Source organism: Pinus tabuliformis, chromosome 9 (genome assembly GCF_031772625.1).
Source record: "Pinus tabuliformis cultivar Carrire ecotype Pingquan chromosome 9, CPIR1, whole genome shotgun sequence".
In the NCBI taxonomy this organism is placed as follows: domain Eukaryota; kingdom Viridiplantae; phylum Streptophyta; class Pinopsida; order Pinales; family Pinaceae; genus Pinus; species Pinus tabuliformis.
Genome location: NC_142307.1, coordinates 1982775948 through 1982801121, shown reverse-complemented (window position 1 = coordinate 1982801121; position 25174 = coordinate 1982775948). Strand labels below are relative to the sequence as shown.

General features: G+C 34.8%; 1 pseudogene; it reads right to left on the bottom strand.

Annotated features, from left to right (window-relative positions):
• Positions 1-1260: 1260 nt before the first annotated feature.
• On the bottom strand, positions 1261-1737 carry LOC149156960 (cell number regulator 13 pseudogene; annotated as a pseudogene).
• Between the last annotated feature and the right edge of the window lie 23437 nt (positions 1738-25174).

The following is a 25174-nucleotide window of genomic DNA, read 5'->3' as shown; positions in this document are numbered from 1 at the left end:
GATGATTCTAAAATCAAAGTTGTATAATTATTGGCTTTGGCTTTCTAAAATCAAAGTTGTAGAATTATTGCCTTTGGGAAGCCATCTTTAGCAAGTGCGATTGTAGAAAATTTTCATGACCATTTTCAACTATATATATATGTGTACACTAATCATACAACTTTTGGCTATACTAAGAAAATTTAACAGATTTTTTTCCAACCATCAAGGGTGGATGTATTATAGTTTTTTCATGGCAATTTCCAACCATATTCTACCCGGTGTAATAAATATTCTTTTGCGCGCTTGTAGCTGCCTTGTGAAGATAGAAACATACGAAAATTTTCAGCCAACCGCATGCTCAAATCTTGGTGAACATTCAAGTGTTCAATCAGCATAAGAGCACTCTTATTCAGCTGTGATTCACACAGGAAGAAAAGTTTTCCATAGCAAAAATTTCCAACCACTTCAATATGTCATTGGATATATAGCTCAGAATTATTCCTTTAATTTTGCTAGCCATGATTTTGTCATAAGGGCACTTTTGGAGCTAGCTTAATATAAGACAAAAGATGTTTCAAAAGCATATAGAGTGGTACTACTTGATAATTAGAATTCAATTTTATATTTAATAAACATTTTCACTTTAAATTTAAATAAATTTATAAATAAAATAATTGAATATATATATATATATATATATATATATTATTTCATTTTAAAGTCACGAGCCCTGTATGAGATTTTTTCTTTATGGATTAAGGGACTCAGACATACATATTCTACTCTTGTTAGTTTTGAATCTGTGACCTCTTACGAAGAAACACATGCTCTTAATCATTAGACTCACTCAAATAAAAATAAAAAAATCATTTTTTTTAAATAAACAATTTTTTTTTTAAGTTAATAAATAAAAATATTATTTTTATATTTAAAAAACTCATAAAAATAATTTAATTGGTAATAATGGTGTTATAAAATATTATGTAAATTTGAAAATTTAAATTTCAAGCTCCATCTAATCAAACATATATAATTATAAATAAAATATGTATAATTATAAATAACTTTAAAAAATGTATGTAATGGAAAAAAACATGATCCATATCTTTATCAATATCCCCGTCCCCACCTTAATAAAACCAAAAAAAAATCTCTGACGCATTTGTGTTGGAGAAGGAACATGATCCCATCCCCACCTAAAACATAAGAAAACAACTCAAAATAGGGCATTTGGGAGATCGCATTGATCTTAAAAAAATAAAAATAAAAATTTCATTCTTAGCAGGGGCAGAAAGGAATATAAAAAATAAAGAAAGGAGGGTCTGAATACTTAACCCTAAGTCGCTGGATTTCCTTGAGGACCATGAGAGGGATAATCTTCAGATATTCATCAATTTCTGCTTGTGCTTGTTTCAATTCATGAGAGATAGACCATCCCTTTAGGAGCAATTTAAGATAGCATCTTTCCTGGCATTGCTCGACAAGAACATAAGACTTTTTCAGCACTTCTTCCAGCCGATTCAGCGGATTCCTGGTTTCTTGATATTCCATCATTTCTTTAATATTCAGTTCTTCCAGCAGATCCCCGATGTCTCTCACGTGCCGTGCAAATTGACGACACCTCCGTCTAAGTATTTGTGGATTGCTGGCAACCCTGATGATCAGAGCGATAATTTTGACGGCATCTAGTCCTGTCAGCTGCGCGGTGTTTGCTAGATCGCCCACAATCTCCGAATTCAATAGTGGAACCTCCATAATGAGATCCTTTCAATTTCTTTGTACTTAGTCTCTTAACCGATTGCCAAAGCCAAACATTTATGCGTAACCCTAACACAATTCACTGAAGAAAACGCAGGTTCACAATTGTATTTAGTGAATGCAGTTAAATATCTCCCAGTTTCAATGTACGCACTTGCCAGCTCTGACGCACTTATTTTAATGCCAATCCGTGGATCTGTTTCTGAGATCCACGGCTCGGCAACACAGCATCTTGCTCATTGACGAAAATATTCTACTTTCTCAATGAAATCGCACCCAACTTGTTTCTGAGATCCATGGCTCGGCTACATAGTTTTCGCTTGCAGAAAGAAAATCGCACCTATGGTGCTCTACTACAAATTCCTTTGAATTAAATAAAAGAAAATAAAAGGTTATAACATGTTTGTTCCTTGGCCGCCCATGTTAAGTAACGTAATGCAATTGTCTACCTTGATTAATTCCTTAGAATTGCACGTAGATATTGTATACGGCGAGTCGGGGACGATGGTTCGTGCTGGGCAGTCCTTGTGGCTGTAACGACCTTGTTACATAACTGTAAGCGTCATAGGTACGGTCTGAGCTGCTAGGCCACACGCGCTTTTCATTGGAAAACCTTATGAAAATTCCAATTTTAGAAACGTTACACGACAGCCTATTATAATAAGCTGCCACATCTTCAACACTCATCATGATGCATCTCGATTTCTCATCACATCATGCGGAATGTCGTCTGTCGAGTGATTAACCCCCCACTCGCGGTCAGCTCCGGGTCGGCCCCGCGTTCTTTCCGCGACTTCGAATAAATTCTGCCATAGTTCTCGAGTGGAAATGGGTTTTCCAGTCAAAACACGCAGAAACCATCTAGAAACCATCTTACAGCGAATCGCTGCTGTCGGGCCAGGGAACAAAAACAAGATTGGGAGTGTCTTTTCTAGGTTACAGGGAACATTGTTTCGGTTGGACTTTATAGTTGGTGAAAAGACCGTGTAACATAAATGCATTCAAACATCATATCTGGACAAGAAATTTCAAGAGTTGTGAAAACAAATATGGAAGTGACAGTAAAAATTGTTTCGGTCGGACTTTATAGTTGGTGAAAAGACCGTGTAACATAAATGCATTCAAACATCATATCTGGACAAGAAATTTCAAGAGTTGTGAAAACAAATATGGAAGTGGGTTTGGCTCAATGCCAAATGGTATCGGGATATTTTAAAGCGAAGATTAGCTCGCTTAAAATTAGAGTAGACAAAGAAAACACAGTTTCAAAGGGAAAGTACTTTGGCTTTTCGTAATAAGCAGTATTCAAACAAGTTTCATTTGCAAGCATGGGGCAACAACGGACCCATAGGAAAAGTCATCAATGATTCTGCCTTTTATAGCCTCACATTCACACCTCATTTGGTCATATGATCTTTCTGTGAAAGAATTGCAAGTGCAAAGAAGAGGTTGGAGGTTTTAGAAGCTAAAGAGCAGAAAAAAAAGCCATAAAATTCATGTAATAAAAGTTAAAAATCAAGCTTTAGTAGAAAGCAATAAAGTTTTGAAAGAGCAAGTGGCATTGTTATAGAAAGCCCTCTTGATAGGGAAGACATGATGGCAACGCATGAAGATGGATGTGCATAACATGAAGAAATCTATAGTGGAAAGTACAAAGGTGGTGAATTCGAAACAATCTCAGAATAAAGGGAAAGAGGTTGCCCAAATAGACAACCAAGAAGAAAAAGAAAGAAAAGAAAAGAAAGGAGGTTCCACAAAAGTTTCAAAAACTTGGGCTCAAGCTATTAGCAATTCTGCTAATAGGGAAGGAGAAACAAACATTCGAGTTGGCAACATGCAAGATAGAGAAGGCAAGGAAAGGCAAGATAGAGCAACAAATATAATTATTAAAGGGGTGAAAGACTATGGGAAAAATGAATGTACTCTTGACCTTGCAAGAGAATTCTCACAAAACAAGTTGCTCTGGCAAGGGCAAATATGCCAAGCATGGAGGGTGGGTAAGATTAACGGTGAGATCATCCAAACCCATAAGAGTCATCATGCCTAGCTTGCGTGATAAATATATCATTCTAAGCAAGAAGGAGTTCTTGAGGAGTTCTCGATTTTTTCTAGAAGAAGATTTAACCATAAGACAACAAGAAGAAAGAAAGGAGAATATGTCAAAAGTTAGGGAAGCAAAGAACGAGGGCAAGAGAGCATGGATTTATAAAGGTAAAGTTGTGATAATATGTTTTGGATCTCATTCCAAAATAACGCAGCAAGATGGTAACAAAGAAGAGGTAATGAATTCTTTAGCAGGAAACCATGCAGCAAGGTCAATATGGGCAACCAGGAACAAAGACTCATCTGTGAGTCTTGTATGTCAAAACAATTAGCAATCAAGTCATACCCAGGTTTCCTTAAGATTAGTTTGTTGAAACTACATAGGTTACCCATGGAGACAAGAACTTGGGTTAGGGTCTATTGCGGAAGATAGAGACATAATTTGCCTCATAGAAACACATGAGCATGAAGGGTGCAAGACACCTTTGTTTGAAGGATACTGGAATATGGCACTGTGGAATAAGGCAACAGAGAATGGAAAAAAACATGTGGGTATTATGGTATTAGTGAGGGAAAAGGAAGGTCGTTTCATTCAGTTAGAAAAAAGAACACTAAAATAAACAATTCATTTGGTTTAAAATATCATAAAATGGAAATCACATCAGAATTGCAGCATGCTATCTTGTACCACAAGTTTCAAAAACTTGAAAAAACAGAAGGCTTGACCACAAAGATCAATTTTCAGCCTTAAAAGTGGATATCACAACATATTCTCAACTGTGTGAAGTTCTTATAGTGAGTGATTCCAATGCTAGCACTACAAGTGAGAAAGTTAGCCTTCTTTGTTGTAAAGAAGATTGTGACTCTATCTGGCTTACACAAGATAGTAATCATCAGTGGGAAAGAATTTCAAAGGACAAGGGTTGCAATCTCTTTGGTGAACAATTGCTTACTCTATGTGGGGCTTTTGATTTATTGAGTTGTAATGGTTTCACTAGAAGGGCAAAGTCTCGTAATTTCACTTGTACTACTTACAATGGAGCAAGTGTAGTAGATTACGTAATTTGCTCACATGGTTTGTGTGAGAAAATGGAGGAAGTTTTGATTGGAGAACAACTTTAGGATTTAAAATCAGATCACAAGCCCATTTATTTAAGTTTCTCTTGGACTAGAAATAAGCAGTTAGGGTCAAAAACTAAGTGTGTTCAACAAAATATCCCAAAGAGTAGAATTCTTTTAACTCCAAAAAATTGTAATACCTTCAAAATAACACTAGAGAGGCTCTTCGAGAAGGAGAAAACTATGATCCATGGTCTTTAGGGTCATGAATTAACACATTTAATTCAAATTGCACTTGCAAAGTGCAAAAGAGGAAAAATTAAGAAGACTAAAATGAATTGTTTTCTGGTTAATGCTTGGTTTGACAAGGAATGCAAAAAGGGAAGGAGAATGTTGAAAGAGTCAAACAAGGATAACATAAAACTCAAAGCTTATAAATAGGTATTAAGAAAGAAAAAGTTCGATTTCATGGTTTCAAGGAGGAAAGGACTAATCTTCCTTTGGGAAAAATAACCCCAAATTATTTTGGAAGGAGCTCCAACAGAGAAAATTGCAAATAGAAAATAGTATTACAACTTCTAATTGGTTTGACTATGCAAGACAACTTTATGAGAAGGATCCCAAGGTTGACCCTCTTCCCTTGGTCAAAACTGATATTGAACCCTTCACAGTGCAAGAGGTAGAGATGGGTATCAAGAAGTTGGGTGTTAGAAAAACAAAAGACTTAGCTAAACTCTAAGCAGAGTATCTAAAGTGGGGATTAAAAATTATTGCACCTCACATTACAAAAAATTTCAACAACATCATACAACAGGGGTTCCCCATAGATTAGACAACTAGTCTGACAATACCTCTTTTCAAGAGAAGTGAGGTCAATAATCCATCCAATTATAGGACCATAATGATAAACCCCTTGTTTGCAAAGTTATTTGGAAGCATGCTCGAAAATAAAATCAATGAGTGGGAAGAAGAAAGAGATAAACGTGCTAAAGGGAAAGCAGGTTTTAGACCTAAACATTCCACAATTGATCATGGTATAACTTTAAGGCACATCATTGAAAAAGCTTGGGAGAAAAACGAAGAAGCCTTTTGTTGCTTTGTTGATTTCAGAAAAGCCTTTGACATGGTTCCGAATGATCAACTTTAGCACATAATGGGGAAACTTGAGGTTCCTAGACAGTTGAGATCAGTTGTGCATAGTCTGTATGAAAAAGTGAATATCAAAATTAGAATTTCGGTAGGAATTTCTGAAATTTTAGAAGTGATATCAAGGTCAAGCAAGGTTTCCCATTGTCTCCTACCCTTTTGGTTTATGTATTGACAAGCTTGAAGAGTGGATAAATTTGCAAGGGGGTGACGATATCCATTTGGGCGAGTCTGTTATAAGGCTTCTTTTGTATGCCCATGACCTTATTCTGATTGCTAAATCCGCTCTTGGTTTACAAGAACACTTAATTTCCCTTGAGAATTTTTGTAGAAGGGTGGGGATGCAAGTCAATGTTAACAAAACGAAAGTAGGGGCTTTCTCTAACAAAAGAAAACATAGCCAACATAAGTTCTACTTTGAAGGTGACACTCTGGAAGAAGTTGTGGATTACAAATACCATGAAATCGACTTTGATCAAAATCTCAGCTAGGACAATTGTAGAAAGAAAATAACTTTGGGGCATTGGAAAGCATTTTATGCTTTTTAAAATAAATGTAGAGAGGTAGATCTATGGCATTGGAAAACCACTCCACGGGGGCTTCACTCAATGAATCTCTGGCATATCATGTGTGTTTATGGCATACTAAACAATACCAATGTTGCACGAAGTGAGGACGAAAAGGGGATGTTTTTTGTAAGTGGGGATGTAGAAGCGTCATTTTCCAAAAATTAGAAAGGAAATCGTCTCGGAAGCGTCTACTATATATATATATATATACACACAAATTTCATTTATATTCAAAACAAACATCCCAAATACCAAATTAGTTGTAGAAGACATGAAAACATGCATATTTTTACATAAATCAAGATAGATATGACATCCATGATTCCATTTTACATCAATGATTAATTATTCGAACATCAACCATCTATATTCTAGCAATTACAAACATACATAAAATTTTTAAGCATATTATAAAACATAAAACAGTTAAGCATATTATAGTACATAAAACATAAAGCATATTATCTAATAAGTGAGCAACTGTCAGCAAAATTCGAATAATAATGATTACAAAATAGGCCAATTGGCCACCATCAAGACAAAAAAGTTCAAATTCACAACAAGCCTACAAGTATAATCTATGAAAAAAGTAGTAAATTGTGAATATATCTACTAATCTCTCCTCCCTCCACCATGAAGAGTACGTGGCGGTGGGCCTTCATGTGGTGGCAATCAAGAAGATGGTGGTTGTGGAAGTTGTGGCACTGAAACTGATGAAGAGGAAGCCCTTGCTGTTGGTGTTGAACCATGAAATCTGCGAACCAGGGGACAAGATGGGGGTGGCATCTTAACTCGATCATCATCATCCTAGATAAGGGCATCCTCTAATTGCTCTAATTACAACACTCCATCCACCAAATTGGGTTCCTCTGGATTCATGTCCCAAACCTTAAGGTATTTATTAGTCTTTTCATGATCACAGTAATGGGACAACAATCGCAAGTTGAAATGAACATAAACCAAGCTCTCTACTCGATCTAAACTCAACATGTTCTTTTTAACACTGTGGATGAAATAATATGAGCTCCAACACCTCTCTGCAGAAGAAGTGTTTACCACCTGTGATAGCACCCGCAATACCAAAGTCTGTAGAAGTGGAGTAGCACCTCCATGCATGTTCCACCACTCAAGAGAAGAAAAAGTCTCTCGATCTCTAATTGCATGCATGCTTCCAAATAGACCAGTGCTAAGCATATAGTTGTTCAATTGTTTTCATACCATGGCAGCGTCATCCTCATCAAGGACTAATTTATCCAATGAAATCATATATTTTTCTAGAACCTATGGATCTAGGTGTGGTTTCTCCTGCTCCCCCCAGGCGCTGGTGTTGAAAGCCATGATGGATTATTGTACTTAAGTGTCAAAACATATGCTAATGCATGAAATGGAACATTTAGCATATCCCATCGTTTTTCCACCTCTGCACGAATATAATTGTACAAGGTGATAACTCTAGGCTCAACAATGTTTTTAATCTGCCCCAACATGATATCCATTTGCTCATACACCTCCCCAATTATTGTTCGATCTAAATCTGCAAACTTGATCATGTAATAAATTGGTTTGGTGAATTGCAAAACATATTTAACTTGTGACTAAAAGAAATGTCAATAATAGCGTCCTTGGCTACATTAGCACCATTTCTACCAGTGTCAATTTCCTCTCATGATTCAAAGGTCACCATATTAGTTAAAGCTTGTCTCACTTTCACTAGTCGCCTAAAGGTGGGTAATAACTTGCAAATCTTGTTTTTGTAAGTTTAGGAAACTGCAACTTGGAGTAAATGCCATAGAAGTAGTTTAGCCTTGTATTCCCTGTGATAAATTTAATGAGTTGTTTCCCTCTCTTTTAAAGCTCATTAATCCACCCACATTCTTTATGCTTCACAATATCATGTATCAAAAAGTTCAATGTGTGCACCAAGCACCCATACCAAAAGATGTGTGGATGAGTACACTCAATAAATTTTCCTGTTGCCTTACAGTTTTCCACATTGTCTGTGATCACTTGAATAGCATTATTAGGACCAAAATCTTTGATTGATTGCAATAGGAGATCTGCATGTTAGATGATCCAAAAATACTTTATTGTCATAGGTTATAAAATTGAAATAAAATAATTATTAATTTAAGAAATTAAATTAATAATTATTCTAGAATGATTAATTATTTTAGAGATAATAAGAATTAGTATATTGTTGTAACAAGATATGACTCTCCAAATGAGTCGTATCTTAGGCTCTATTATAGGAGATTAGTTAGCTAGTTGATTTGAATAGCATTTATTGTAAATGGACACTTGTAAGTGATCCATAATTAGAGGTAGTTAGGACATGGAGCTTATAAATAGCTCATTGCAAGAGTGTTTGGTTGTTCGGGTGTAAACTCTTGCAAATCAATTATGTAATTGTTTTTTTTTCTGATTAATAAAATTACGTGTCTGAGGACACTTCTGCCATTATTGTGGTATCAGAGCTCCAGTAATGTTGCAGTGGATTTGAGGAGATTCCAACTCAACAAAGTCCTGGAAAACTCCATTCAGTTGGCCAGCAAATCATTGGTATGGAAATTGTACAGTTTTGTTTAAATTGATTTTAGATTTTGTTTAAAAAATCTAAAATTCATTTTTTATTATAAAAAAATTTTGCCTCTGTATCTGGGAATTTTGTATGATTGTTTCAACTTGTTTGAGTAAATTGAAACAAAAAAAAAAGAGGACAGCGCTAAAGTCAAAAACAAATTCATCTGAAAAATGGAAAGTTCAACTCAGATCGCCTTTTGACAGCCGAAGCACCCTGGCTTTATCACGAGCAAGTTGCTCGTGTGGATCCACACATTACGTGACAACATTTTTTGCTTGGGACGCAACCACAAAACTGACAAACGGCAAATTTTACAGAGGAATTTCTGCTTTTCCATACTGAAAATGCGTTTTTTTTGCTGGGAGTATTACGTCTGAAGAGTATTACATTATACAGATTTTAGAATTCGGCATTGCGTTTGAGGCTATATTTCCTGCAATTTTACAGTCGTTCTAGTTGTTTGTTTGGTTTGTACAAATCTATATCTGAAGAAACGAAGATCAGTTCGATTTCCGAGAAAGCTTGCTGTATGGCGGCCGTCATAGCAATTCATGGTTTCAGAAACTTCGCAGGTCCGCGGGTCTTCCATTTGAAGAATCTGTGACCTTGAACAGACATTGCGATCCACGTCTCCTGCCTGTCCTGGTCGAGGCGTTTCCTTTTCGGTTAATCTTCCTTGTGCGATTATGTAATTGTGGTAATTTTGTTTTAAAAAAATAGAGCAACACATATTATCCAAACAACTCTGATGTCATGCACATATATATTTTGAACACTTGCGATGAAAGCATAAAAGCATAAGAACGATGGCTTTGAGGAGAAATGTGAATTCGAGTGATTCCATAAAGTTTTAATAATTATTTTTAATGGGAAGTATGTAAAGGCTTTTTTAAAGAGTGTTTATAAAGTCCTTATGGAATTTTAAGGAGAAATAAGGAGTATTTCTAATTCCTTATGTAATGGAGTGATAAGTTTGTAATTTTGGAGAGATAGCAAGTGGAATGTGAGAGAATGAGTGGAGTGTTTCCATGAGAGATATAGTGAGAATATTTATATGAGAGATAAGGATTTTTTAATATTGTATTTTGGAGAGATATGGGGTTTTTTTAATTTATTGTTATTGGAGTAATAAGGGTCTTGTAACATTTGTTAAGGTGATTGTAATTTTTTGGAGCAAGAAGGAGTTTGTTATTTTTGTAATTTTTCGAAGGAGATAAATGTAACTCAAAGTAATTTTACTTTGAGGGGGGGTAATTTTTTTACCAGATTGTGCAAAGCACCATTGTAAAAAGTCAAATTTTGAAAGTTGCCCTGTAAAAATTTGAGAAATTGACTAGAGCCAAGTGCAAAGCTCAGTCAATATTCTCCTGTTTTGACGACTATTCGAGGGTCAAGGCCAAGCCCCGATAGATCGTGTTTTTTGCGTGGTGTGTTGTGTTGACTATCTTGTCCTTTTTGTTCTGCTTCTTGGTGCGTCTCTTCATTGCTAAAAATGTCTAAGTTGATTAACTTATTTTCTGATTCCGACAAACTTGAGGGCACCAAATCTTATAAAACGTGGCATCGTCTTATTGAAAGCACACTCATTTACAATGAATTATGGCAAGGAATATGTGATGGAGATGTAAAGCCGAATAAACCCACAGATGCAGATCCACTGGCAAAATGGGAAATCAAGAATGCTAAAGCCTTAGCTCTTATTAAATCGTCTGTGAATGATGAAATGTATGTACATATAGAGAATGCCACAGATGCATGGACTGCCTTGAAAACTTTTAAAGACCTCTTTGATACTCAGCCAGAATCAAAGAAGGTTGATCTACAGTTAAAATTGTTGCAACAAAAATTAACTGAAGATGGTGATATTCTTGAATATCTCTCTAGACTTAAGAATATTAAGCAGGAAATTATTAATGCTGGTTTTCCCGCAATTGATGATAGCTTTATGGTCACAATTGTAATTGCTGGGCTTCCTTCTTCCTATACGTATTTTTTAGAGACTTTACAAGTAACTGGGAAATTAGAAAAACTAAAGTTTGATGAACTTTGTGAAATGTTAAGTCAACATGATAAAACTTTTGGGAAGAAGAAGAAAGTTGGTGAAGATGTTTTTCTCACAGAAGCCAGCACAAGTAAGTCTTCAGCAGATAGTTCTCGAGGAAGAGGCCGATGGAATCAGAATCAAGCAACACATAATCGAGGTCGAAGCCCAAGTAGAGGCAACAATTTTAACAGAGGAGGAAGAAATAATTTTCAAGGTAGAGGAAACAACCAAGGAAGAGGCAATTTTCAAGCACAAGGATATAATAGTCAAGGTAGAGGACAATCTCCAAATCGAGGTCAAAGCAGAGGCAGAGGACAATCTTCAGGACGAGGAAGAGACTTAAGTCAAATTGTATGTCGAAGGTGTAACAAAGTTGGCCATTATGCTGAAGATTGTCGAACTTCACTTAATAAAATTCCCAAGTTTCAGCACCATTCAGCACAATTTGCAAATGATCAAGATGAAGATAGCTCAGAATATGTTTTTACTTCCTCACCAGCATCACAAATTTCATCTCATCTTAGAAGTGACTATGAAGATGCCTGGATCTTGGATTCCGGGGCAACTCAGCACATGACTTGTCGATGTGATTTTTTCTGGAATTTTCAAGAATGCCAACTTAATTCAATTTTTCTTGCTGATGATACAAAACATACTCCTTATGGAAAAGGAGTAGTAAAAGTTTTTCTCCCTGACATTGGAGAAAAATTGATTTCCAATGTATGGTATGTACCCAATTTCAAGAAAAATTTGCTCTCTTTAGTCACAATTCGACAAGCAGGACATCAAGTGATTATGGAAGATGGTTTAGTGACGATTAATTCAGTGAAACGGAACTTGAAAACAGTTATGACAGGTTATGAAGATGGAAAACTGTTATGGATGAAAGGGACAGTTATTCCAAGGCATTCTGATTTTGCAGGGGCAGTGACTACAGGTATTTCACCTATCAGACTATGGCATGTACGATATGGACATTTGAATTTTGAGAGTCTTTCTCAATTGCAGAAACAAGGAATGGTTAAAGGACTTCCCACATTCAAAAGGGAAAATGCAAAATGTGAAGCTTGCATTTATGGGAAACAAAATCGAGAAAGTTTTCCAACAAGTTCATGGCGAGCAAACAGGCGGCTTCAACTAATTCATAGTGATGTTTGTGGTCCACTACAAACCTCATTTGGTGGTTGCAAGTATTTCTTACTATTCGTTGATGATTTTAGCAGAATGACTTGGGTTTACTTCTTGAAGAACAAGTCAAAAGCATTTGATAAGTTTAAACTTTTTCGCCAACTTGTTGAAAATGAAGTCAAAGAAAAGATAGGTATTCTCAGGACGGATAATGGGGGAGAATTCACTTCAAATGAATTCAAAACTTATTGCAGTGAAAATGGCATAAGACAACATCTCACTAATGTTTACACTCCACAGCAAAATGGAGTAGTCAAAAGAATGAATCGCACTTTGTTAGGAATGGTGAGATCCATGTTAACCTTCAAGAGGTTAAGTCCAACATATTGGGTGGAAGCAATACATACAGCTGTCTACTTAAGAAACAGATCTCCAACTGCTTCTTTAGACGGAATCACACCTTATGAAGCTTGGTTTGGTTTCAAACCTTGAGTTAAACATCTTAGAGTTTTTGGGTCAGTGTGTTATGCCTTAGTTCCGAAAGAAAAACGAACTAAGCTTGACTCAAGAAGTTTAAAATGCACAATGATTGGCTATTCTGATGAGAAGAAAGGGTATCGTCTTTTGACCAATGGAAAATTCATTGTGAGCAGGGATGTCATTTTTGATGAAACAGAGAGTAAGAGTGCTGAAGAAATTGAAAATCTTCTTCACAAATTAGAAACTAAGGGAAGTAAAAGAAATGGAAAAATGCAAAGTCAACCAACTTCACCAAATTGGTATGAACTTGATTTTCCTTCCTCTGAAGATGAGTCATCCAGTCCATCTACATCAACAACATCATCTGGGTCTTCTAGCAGTTCATTCGCATCTCCAAGCAGTAGCAGTTCTTCAGACAGTGAGTCTCCACATTCTTCACCTGAACGACGAACATCAGTTTATATTAATCCTCTTTACAATGATGGGGACTTTACAGAAGCGCAAACAAGTGAGCACCAACTTCCAAAATGGGCAGTTCAACTTTTGAAAGATGTAAAGCCTGATGAACAGAATAAAATTGGCACCAGAAGGGCACATAGAAGTGAAGGCAATTTTGCCTTGATAGCAAATGATTTTACTGAACCTTCCACATACAAAGAGGCAGTAAAACATAAAGAATGGCAACAGGCTATGGTTGACGAATATAAAGCAGTAATTGATAACAACACTTGGAAACTTGTTGATTGTCCAGCAAATGTTAAACCCATAGATGTTAAACCCATAGGATGCAAATGGGTTTACAGAATTAAGTATAATCAGAAGGGTGAACTTGACAAGTATAAAGCACGACTTGTCGCAAAAGGTTTTGCGCAGCAGGAAGGCATTGATTATGAAGAAACCTTTGCTCCAACAGCTAAATGGAACACCATCTGATTAACACTTGCATTGGCCGCTCAAAAAGGATGGAAAGTTCATCAAATGGATGTGAAAAGTGCTTTTCTCAACGGGGATTTACAGGAGGACGTGTATATGACCCAACCACCAGGTTTTGAAGTGGAAGGACAAGAACATAAAGTCTGCAAATTGATCAAGGCTTTATATGGGTTAAAACAAGCTCCCCGAGCCTGGTATGCAAAGATGGATGATTACCTTAAGAAAGTTGGTTTTCAACGAAGTGAATCTGATGATACTTTGTATGTGCGACATCAGGGAAAATATCTGGTAATTCTTGTTATGTATGTCGATGATTTGATCATCACTGGTAATCATGAGGATCATATTGCACAGGTAAAAAAGGAGTTACATGCAGGTTTTAAGATGATAGATTTGGGATTACTTCACTACTATCTTGGAGTTGAAGTCTTCCAACGTCCACATCATATTTTCATTTCTCAGAGCAAGTATGCCGCAGAGGTTCTTCAGTGATTTGGCATGCAAGATTGCAAGCCCGTTCTCACCCCCATGGAGCAAAACTTGAAACTTTCAAAATTTGAAGGGGGGGAAAAGGTGGACAGTACACCTTACAGGCAGTTGATTGGCAGCTTGATTTATTTGACAAATACTCGTCCTGATCTATCTTATGCAGTCAGTATTCTTTCACGTTTTATGCAGGAACCACGAGATAACCACTGGAATGCAGCCAAAAGAGTTCTTCGATATATCCAAGGAACAAAAGATTTTGGTCTTCTTTACACAAAGACTAAAAATTTTGTACTTGGTGGATATTCCGATGCCGACTTTGCTGGAAGTATTGATGATTGAGCATCAACATCAGGTTATTTAATGAACATGGGGTCAGCAGCAGTATCTTGGAGTTGTAAGAAACAAGCTACAGTGGCCACTTCTTCAGCAGAAGCAGAGTACATTTCAGCATGGGAAGCAGCATGTGAAATTGTTTGGTTGTGCCGAATTTTGCAGGACTTGGGCATTTCTCAGGGAGAAGCTACATCATTGTTCATTGACAGCCAGTCAGCCATCAAACTTTCCAAGAACCCAGTTTTTCATTCAAAGACAAAGCATGTGGACACCAAGTATCATCATATCAAGTCTCTCATTGCCAAAGATGTCCTCAAACCAGTTTATTGTCCTTCCGAAGATCAGATCTCTGACATTTTCACCAAACCGCTTGGCAGAATAAAATTTACTAAGTTCAGGGATGAACTTGGTATCTATTGTAATGTATCTTTGGATCATAGGGGGGAATGTTAGATGATCCAAAAATACTTTATTATCATAGGTTATAAAATTGAAATAAAATAATTATTAATTTAAGAAATTAAATTAATAATTATTCTAGAATGATTAATTATTTTAGAGACAATAAGAATTAGTATATTGTTGTAACAAGATATGACTCTCCAAATGAGTCGTATCTTAGGCTCTATTATAGGAGATTAGTTAGCTAGTTGGTTTGAATAGCATTTATTGTAAATGGACACTTGTAAGTGATCCATAATTAGAGGTAGTTAGGACATGGAGCTTATAAATAGCTCATTGCAAGAGTGTTTGGTTGTTCGGGTGTAAACTCTTGCAAATCAATTATGTAATTGTTTTTTTTTTCTGATTAATAAAATTACGTGTCTGAGGACACTTCTGCCATTACTGCAATGTTTTGGGAAGTTTCAGTGATGGAAGAGGAGTCATGACATGTAATAAATTTTGCAACACTAGAAGAAAAACCAAGAACATTTATTAAATGTTGGTTTCTAATATTTGTCCACCCATTTGATACAATGGATACCCCACAATCCACCCACTCATTTGTAAAACGTGTCAAAGTTCTTTGAAACTTTGTTTTTTCTCTTTCTAATAACACTCTTCTATCTTTCTCATAGTTGGGGGCCTTGTATCCTTTTGGGGCTTCATTGATGGTCTCTACCATTTCATGCCAATAGGGAGAGCGAAGCATATTGAACACCGCAAGCACAAATAAATCAGACTATCTTTCCATCCGCATCATCCCTTCCAACAACATTAAGGAAATCCCCTATTGTTAATTTACCTCGAGAGCTTGCAGTAGTACCATGAGGAGATGAGCTACCAAATCTAGAGTTTGCACTTGATTCAAATTGAGTTTTTTGTTTCCTATTTTTTTGTTGTGTAGCCTCCTCTATTTGGATGTATTTTCTTCTTTATTCAACTGAAACCTTTGGGAAAATTGTTATCCCCACGACACCATTTTTCTCATCACTATCCATCACCCCACAAAAATGCCTCCTCACATGGGTATATGAATCACTCTATGATTTTCCTCAATGACAACCATGAGGGCATAGAAATTTGTAGCTTCCACCACCTTTTCCCCCTTCAAGTTTGGGCACATAGTTCCACAAGGGTGTCAATGTAGCTTTCCCCTCTAGTTTTTCAATGTTCTCATCAAGTTCATCCCCTTCTTCTTCAAACCCTTCCTCCTCATCATACATTGGATCACTCATATGGGGACTACTATTATCTTCTTGCCATCAGGAAGACCAAAAGTGGAATGATACATATAAGCCAAAAAACACCATCTTGGAATATAAATATAGGTGGTGGAGAACCTGCAAATAAATGAAAAAGAAGAAAGAATGGAAAAGAGTAAGAGAGGGAGGAGACAAAATACAAAAAACAATGATAAAAAAATGAGATGGTTTGGGGTTTGCACTTACATCTTTAGCTCTTGTAGATGGAAGCCCTTATTTACTCCTCCAAGCTCCTCCTCCTTCAATTCTCCTAGCTCCTCCTTCACCCCTCCAAGCTCTCCTCAACTCTCTCTTCTCCAAGCTATCTTTTTCCTCTCTTCTCATCTCTTCTCCAAGCTCTCCAAAAACATAAGAGTGAGAAAATGAGAGGTGAAAAGGACTTTTATCATTTTCATTCCATCCCTAACCCAACAATAACCCACCCTCCAACCCAACTTAAGCCAATAATAATAATAATAATAGTAGTTTAAGTGGATCGCATGGTGGAAGCGGTCGTTGGGCCCACCGAAGCGGTCAAGATCCGCCCGAAAACTACCCCAATCTGCAATGGATCAATAGGGCGATTTTCCCTTCGAAACGTGGATCAGGTCGCATGTCTCCCATAGGCCAGGAATCATCCGGCCCGGCCCGATCCATGTTTCAATTTTTCGTAGCCGCATTTCATAGGGTTGATCGGTCGTGTTTCCGTACAGGACGTGGATCGGGCTTTGGCACCGTAGGGGGAACATTTCCTGCAACACTGAACAATACCCTTAAATTGACTACAGATTGGAAAATACCTCTAAAAATCAAATTATTTAACCTCCAACCAATACAAACCCAATACAACTTCCCAATTTAAAAACCCTTACTTTCACTAGATATTACAAGTATCCATTTTTTCTTTAAAATAATTTATACCCCTTTATATTGTTTCATTAACTTTGAGCTCCATATTTTATACCTACTAATATAAAAAATCTTTACCCCATATTATATGCTTAATATATTATGTCTTTTATTTCTCAATATGTACCCAACAATATGACCACACGTAGTATGGTATTGCTCCCCCAGTGAAGCCCCTATGGACCACTCAAACTCTTTTTGGGCTTTTAGTGATTCTGGTGATTATCTATGGTTGTGAACTATGGGCCAGTAGTACATCTAACATACAATGGAAATAAATTGAGAAAATTCAAAAGTGCTTGATTACAAACAAGTTTAAAATTAAAAGTGTATCTTATGATATCTTATTAAGTGAAACAAGGGCTGCTCCTATTGAAGCAATTAGTATGATGCGAGTCATAAAATATTTTAAAAAATTGAGAAAATGGAAGAGGGTAGATGGACTAAGGTTGTCTTTAATGACATATTGTGCAAAAGAAAAAAGGCTTGGATGCAACAAAATAAGAAATGGTTTAGTAAAGGGGTCTTTGCTTGAACATGTGTCCCACAAACAACAAAGAAATAAAAGCTTTTGTTATGGATAAGTTCCACAAGCGTACTTGAGATAAAAAACCAGGGAGAGAGGAAAGGTATTATATAGAAGAGTTTAATCTCACTCATAATCATCAACAAAAATTGTACATAGGGGCCAATATTTCCTAGAGAACCAAAATTCTTATTGCTCAATTAAGGACTAATTTTCATCAACCCCATTGTGAAACAGGGCGTTGGAAAATGCCAAAAGAAGTGTGGGAAGAAAGAGTATGTATTTTTTCTCTTCCAGAAAAGTAGAAACAGAAAAGCATTTCATTTTAGAATGTGAGTCCTTTAAAGACAATAGGGAAAGTTATGCAAATATTCTCGCAACTAGCTCTTGGGATAATTTATTTAGCGAGGGATTTGTTGGGAAGTTGGGAGAGTTTATTATGAAGCTTCATAAGAGAAAGGTTGAATACAAGAATCAGATGATGAAGCAATCTATCCCATAAACTATCTTTAGCCTCATAGACATTAAAATAATTTATTTTTTTCTTCTATGTTAGTACAAAGATGTCATAAATGAATATGGAAAGAAATGATGATAAGATATACTATTTTTACCATGTATTTTGAAAATTAAAAATTAAAAATAAAATATTTACCAATTAAATTAGTATAAATAAATATTGATATAATATTTTTTAATTATAGATAATAATAATATTTTTTTTAATTTATAAATTATATAGTAATTTTATTATTAAAAAATCAAATGTGTTTATATCTTTTGCCTAAATAAATAGATGGAGTAGATTGATACATTTACTTTCAAGAAGAGATATTATAGAATTTTACTAATTTAAAAATAATTGTATTTTATTTTTTATAAATGTATGATTAAATAAAAAAATTGAAAATTGAAAATTATTTTTTATTAAAAAAAACAATTTTTAAAAATTCAAATATAATAAGTGTTATTGTGATTATGATTAAAATGTATATAGAAATTTTGTGCAATTCTAAATCTGTTTATATTTTTAAAAAATTCTATCAAAATTCTAAATCAATTAGGGCTCTAATATCCTATATCAATCTTACTAAGATTGATGTAAAGACAAAAGATGATCTTAGTACAGCATTAAGTTTCTTTAAATTAATATCAAAAACCAATAAATTTATGTAAGAAAAATCATCAAAAATATTTATTGTTAATTTGCAAAACTTATCAACATTTAAAAAAACAATAGTTAGAAATAAAAAAACAACCATCACAAACATTGCAAAACTTATCAACAATAAAAAACAATAGTTAGAAATCAAAAACAACAATCACAACTTTGAAGAAAGAGAAATTCCTTGTTGTAATTATGAAGACAAAAGTTCTTCATAAGTTATGGTTGATGCTTCGTTGATCTTGTATCAATGAAGCTTTATTTTTCTATTATGTGAATTTTATGAGTATTAAAAGTAAAGGGATAGAAAGAAATCTAGGTCAAACTAATTTATGGAAGGAAGGAAGATATAATAGTCAAAGATGAAATGGGATTAATATATTATAAAGAAATTATTTTACGGAAACTTATTCCTTATGAAAAAGTTATGCTTGATTATAACTGCTTAATCTCTGGTTTTCATCTAGATCCATTCAAGAATGGTTCATTCAATTTAGGAACCAATACAAAAGATGCTCAATGAACTTACTCCCAATCAATTTCATTCTTGTTTCATTCTAATCCACTTGAATATACACTTGTTCCACCTTCCCTTAAGGATATTGAGAAAATATTGAGGAAAATTATTGGGAATTAAGACAACTCCTTAATAGCCCCAATATTTACTATGCCTACCTCATCTCTATGGGATGAAGTAATTGCAATTGGACCCAAAAAAGACAAAATGATTTTATCCAAGAAAATAGATCAAGCTACTTGTAGTGTTAGCTCTCACTCTACCTCCTATTACTTTGTTTCATGTGAGCATTATAGTGGCCCTAAATAATCCATAGATCAAACGTGTCACACCTACCACCAACCCCACCACCTCGAACACTACCATCATAGTAATGTGACGTTGTGATTCACGACCACCAAACCAATCATCATTACCATCACCTAGACACACTCATGATCTCACTTTAATTTTCAACTTAATGAGTGATTTGTATGCCAAAAAAAACTTATGTTAATGTAATTAATGTTAATTAAACAACTAAAATAATTGCATCTTCCATATTAGTCATTCTATTTAATCATTAATAACAACCATACATCTCATTGAATAAAGTTTGATAAAATCTTTATTGATATAATTGATAATACTTACACAATTCAAACAATTATATCTTCCATAAAAATCATTTACTTTAATCATTAATAACAGTGATCCATCTCATTGAATGGTTTACATTCAATGTGAATAATCTCAAAAGCAATTATATATGTGTTTAGCAATATTTTTTATATATTTAGATTTTTTTTTTTTTTTTCTAAATTTACATGAAAAATGAATTGATTAACAAATATTTTAATTGATTCTATTTTATAAATTAAAATAAGAAATAATTTGTTTAAAGATAAAATAAAAAAAAATTCTATAATGAATTTTTTTATAAATTATTAAAAAATTTAATATTTTAATTATTTTAAATATCTTATAATAATTATTATTTAATAAATAATTGTTTTATGATGAGAAAAATACATTGAATAACAATTTAAAATAATACAATTTCACTTATTTTAAAGTTACAAACTTTCAAAATTGAAATGAAAAATATTATAATATTCATTTTCTTTTAATTTAAATGGAAACTATGATAATAATTTTTTTTTTAAATTTAAATATTATTTAATAGTGAAAATATTGATTGGCATGCTAATATACAAATGTGGAATTACATCACCATCGAAGATTGCTACAATTAGATCATCATGGACGATTGTTGTTAGGATATTCCGACACATAGGAAATAGTTAAGTATAACTTGGTTTAGTGTAGAGTTAGGTAAAGTGTTTGTCTTTACTATGTACATTTGTAATTTACAATCCAACAATCATGATATGTTCTAGATATGAAGTGATCTAACAATCCATTCTTTACTCGATATTACCGGCACTTGATCTATAGCTTAACACCCGATTGATCCATGATCTCTATTTAAAGAGCATGGAGGGTCATTTGTAGGGTAACCATTCATGAAATAATCTTATGTAAATTTTCATTCTTTTATTAATAAATTTCCTGAAGTGGTCGCATTGGCTCAGGCCATGGACTGTTTCCCTCTTTGAGGGTTTTAACCACGTCAAAAATACTGGTGTATTGATCTGTGATCTGTTTGTGAGCGGTGTCCTTTGGTGTTCTATCTAATGAACTTAATCTGTAAATTCTTACATGGTATCAGAGCTATTTGAGGGCCGCCTCTATTGGTGATCCAAATCTGAAGCCGATACAACTGCATCTGACTATCGTTTCCTAGATCTACTGTTTCTGACTGCTTTCGGGCCGAGACGACTGCTCTATTGTGTTAAGAACATCTGTTCCAATGAGGAATCCCTTTCATTTCACGTGAAAAATTTTCCAGTAGCATTAGCTACGTTATTTTTAAGATATGAAGGTATACAATGTTTTGCAGTTTTATTTATTCATTTCTCTATTTATTTCAGTTTATTTAGCTCTTTGTTTTTTATCACGGGATCTATATCTTTCATTTCTGCGTGTACTCTTTGCCGTGCGACTCTGTGTGATCTAGGCAAATCAAAAACAAAAAAGAAGAATTTTTCTCATGCGTATGCTCTTTTCCGCTGCACCTTAGTGTGATCTCGGAAAATCAGAAACATTGAGAAAAATATATAGTTTCCAACGAAAGCTAACTTCAAGCCATAAGGTCTGGTTTTTTTTTTGCATATCCATGTTGGGTTGTGTAATTTTTTGTTTTGTAGGAAAAAATAATTTTTTCAAGTAAGCACGTACCCCAAAGATTTAGTGACTATCAAAAAAAAACCCTACCTCTTTTCAAAAAATTACTAACCTTTTAAACTAGTTCACTTGGTCCAAAGTTACTTTATGAAAATAGAGGTATTGGATTCAAGTCTTTCTTTTTGTTGAGTTACTTTTTCAAAAGCACATGTAACTTATGTTTTAAAGTTACTTTATGTAAAAGTGTTCTAACTCATTATAAAAAGTGAGTCACTTATAATTCTAAAGTCTCTTTATCTTTTATTTAAGTTATAATTTAGTGAATAGCTCATAAAGTACCATTGTAAAAGTGACTTTCACTTATTTATAAAACTGGGTCACATAAAATCTTTTTTTAAAGTGAACTAATCACATTAAGTTTGGAAAGGGTTTTTTTTTGTTAAATATAACATTATCATTCATTTCCGCACATTCACACACTTCGTCGACATCTTCAACAACGTTTCTTGAAAAAGCCATAACTTCTTCATCCGAAAGCCGTTTTCAAAGCTGTTTTTTTTAATCAACCTAATTTTTTGAGATCTTTCCATTGGAACACTTAGTTTTAGCATCTACAGCTTCATTTTCTTTTAAAATGGAAATTCCATGCCAAGTTATTCTTGACAGCACCAACTACTTCCAATGGTGGTCTTACATTGTGGATTTACTTAGAAGTAAAGGTCTTTACAGAATAGCCTTAGGCCAAGAAACTAAACCTAAAGATGAAGATAAGGTAGACAAATGGGAAAATAGGCAAGATCAAGCACGTGGGTTGATAGGGATGTCTATTTCTCCAGATCTTAGATTCCATATCGCAAAACTTGATACCCCTAATGAAGCAATGAAACAACTTACTAAAGTTTATGAAATTAGAGCCCATCAACTTGAAAATGAGTTGCTTATGTTGGACCCCGATAATTTTTCTTCCATTGAAGATTTTTTTTCCAAATTCAAGACCCTTAGACTTCTCTTGGAAGGTGTTAAGGTTTAGAAAGAAGATGGTAGCCTCATCTATTCCATTCTTACTAAGTTGGGACCAACCTACTCTGTTTTTGTTTCAACTTCCCATTCTATTAGAGAAGCATTTATTTCTCAAGAACAAGACTACAAGTCCCCCTCTTTTGATGCCTTTCGTGATTCTTTAATAAGAGAACAAAAAAAATCTTACATATTGGTCTTCTTAATCTTGGAAACTCTTCTAAGAAAGCCTTAGCTGCCCAGGATCAACCAAATTCAAAGAATCGTAAGAAGAAATATCCTAAAAAGAGTGGTCCTAAACCAAACAAGGGTCCTACGCAATTCCAGTCTCAAAATGAAAAATCATTTCAACAAAATGATAAGGGAAATAAAATCAAAGGGAAGAAGATTGATAGACATTAAAACTTTTGTAATCGAGATGGCCACTTCGAATCCAAATGCTTTAAGAAGATGGAAGCCTTGGAAGCAGCAATGAAGAAGAATAACATCCATTTGGAGCACACTTCAACTTCAACTTCATCTTCACGAATAACACATTTTGCATGTGGTTGTCAAGCATCTCGGTCTGGTTATGCACTAAATTTATCTTTTTCTTCTCATTATCATGAGCGGCTCATTGATTCTGGAGCTTCTTATCACATGGCCAAAAACAAAGCCATGTTTTCTTATTTAAATGATTGTAACACCAAAAATATATATATTTAAAGGACCTAAGAGATCCTAGACAGATTTTAGCTACTGACATTGCTGATGATTCTACAAGGTTGTATAATTTTAACAACTTTGGGTCATCCACAGTTCCCTCGATATTTGTTTCTCATAATGATGAAGTGAGCAAATTTTGGCATGAGCGATTTGGTCACTTAAACTATCACTCCCTTCAAATTCTATGTAAAGAAAATATGGTGACAGGTTTTCCTATGGTATCTTGCAGAGATGGTATTTGTTCCGGATGTGTACTTAGAAAACATCATGAGGATAGTTTTGAAAAACATGCCTCTTGGCATGCCTCAGCCCCTTTACAGCTTGTGCATAGTGATTTATGTGGTCCACTTCTAGTTGCTTCATTCTCTAGCTACAAGTATTTCTTAACTTCCATTGATGATTTCTCCAAACACACTTGGGTGTACTTCTTAAAACTCAAGAATGAAGTATTTAACATGTTCTTAGCCTTTAAGGCCTTTGTTGAGAAACAATATGGACATCAAATTCTTAAGCTAAGATCTGATAATGGCAGAGAATATGTTAACAACAAATTCATCAACTTTTTCACTGAGCATGGAATTCAAATGCAGCATATTGTTCCATATACTCCACAACAAAATGGTGTAGCTGAAAGGAAGAATTGCACCTTAAAGGGAATGGCTAATTATATGCTTCAATCTAAAGGACTTAGTCTTAATTTTTGGGTAGAAGTAATTAATTGTGTTAATTACATAGTAAATTTCACTCCTACTAAGGTTTTAAAGAATATCACTCCAGAAGAAGCATGGAGCTCAATTAAACCAGATGTAAGTCACTTTCGTGTTTTTGGAAGTGAAGCATGGGCCCATATTCCTGATGAGAAACATAATGCATTAGAACCTAAGAGTAGAAAATGTATTTTTGTTGGATATTCTGAAGATGTCAGAGGATATAGACTTATTCCACTTAAGTCCAAAAATTGTATCATTAGAAGAGATGTAAAGTTTTTTGAAAATATATCGACCTATGAGCCTAGTTCGGCGGATGTGCCACCTCTCTCTATCCCTTCTACTTCTAAAAATATTTCTTCTTCAGATGATGACATCGAGGATGACAATCCTCCCCCACCTTCTCAGGATCCTCCTTCAGCTCCTCAGCTTCCAAAATGGGTCCATGCTACTCAGGATGCAACAGGTGCTCTTGCAGGTGATCCTACAGATTAGTGACATACATGTTCCCAATTCAATAAAGCCTCTTCTTTACTGGCTCAAGCTTCAGCGAATTATGATCCTGACACCTTTGTAGAAGCTTCAGGCCATCCAGATTGGGATGCAACTATGAATGAAGAATATTGTTCATTATTGGAAAATGATAAATGGGATCTTATTCCTCTTCCAAAGGGACGCAAACTTGTTACATGCAAATGGGTTTACAGAACCAAGTATGGACCAGATGGAAAAGTTGATAAACATAAAGCTCGTCTTGTTGCTAATGGTTTATCACAAGTTGAAGGCATTGAATATACTAAAACCTTCTCCCCTGTTGCCAAAATGAACTCTATCTGCCTTGTTCTTTCCCTTGCTGCCTCTTTCAAATGGGAAGTCCATTAGATGGATGTTAAATCCGCCTTCTTGCATGGGGACTTGCATGACGACATCTATATGGAACAACCTCTTGGCTTTATACAAACAAAATCTAGCCTTGTATGTCAACTTAAGAAATCCCTTTATGGTCTCAAGTAAGCCCCTCGGGCTTGGTATGCCAAAATGGATAGATTTCTTTTAGATACTAGCTTTTATAGGTGTCATTCTGACAACACTATCTACAAAAAGAAAGTGGGTAAGTATCTTATCATTCATGTTCCTTATATTGATGATCTTATCCTTACTAGTAGTGATCC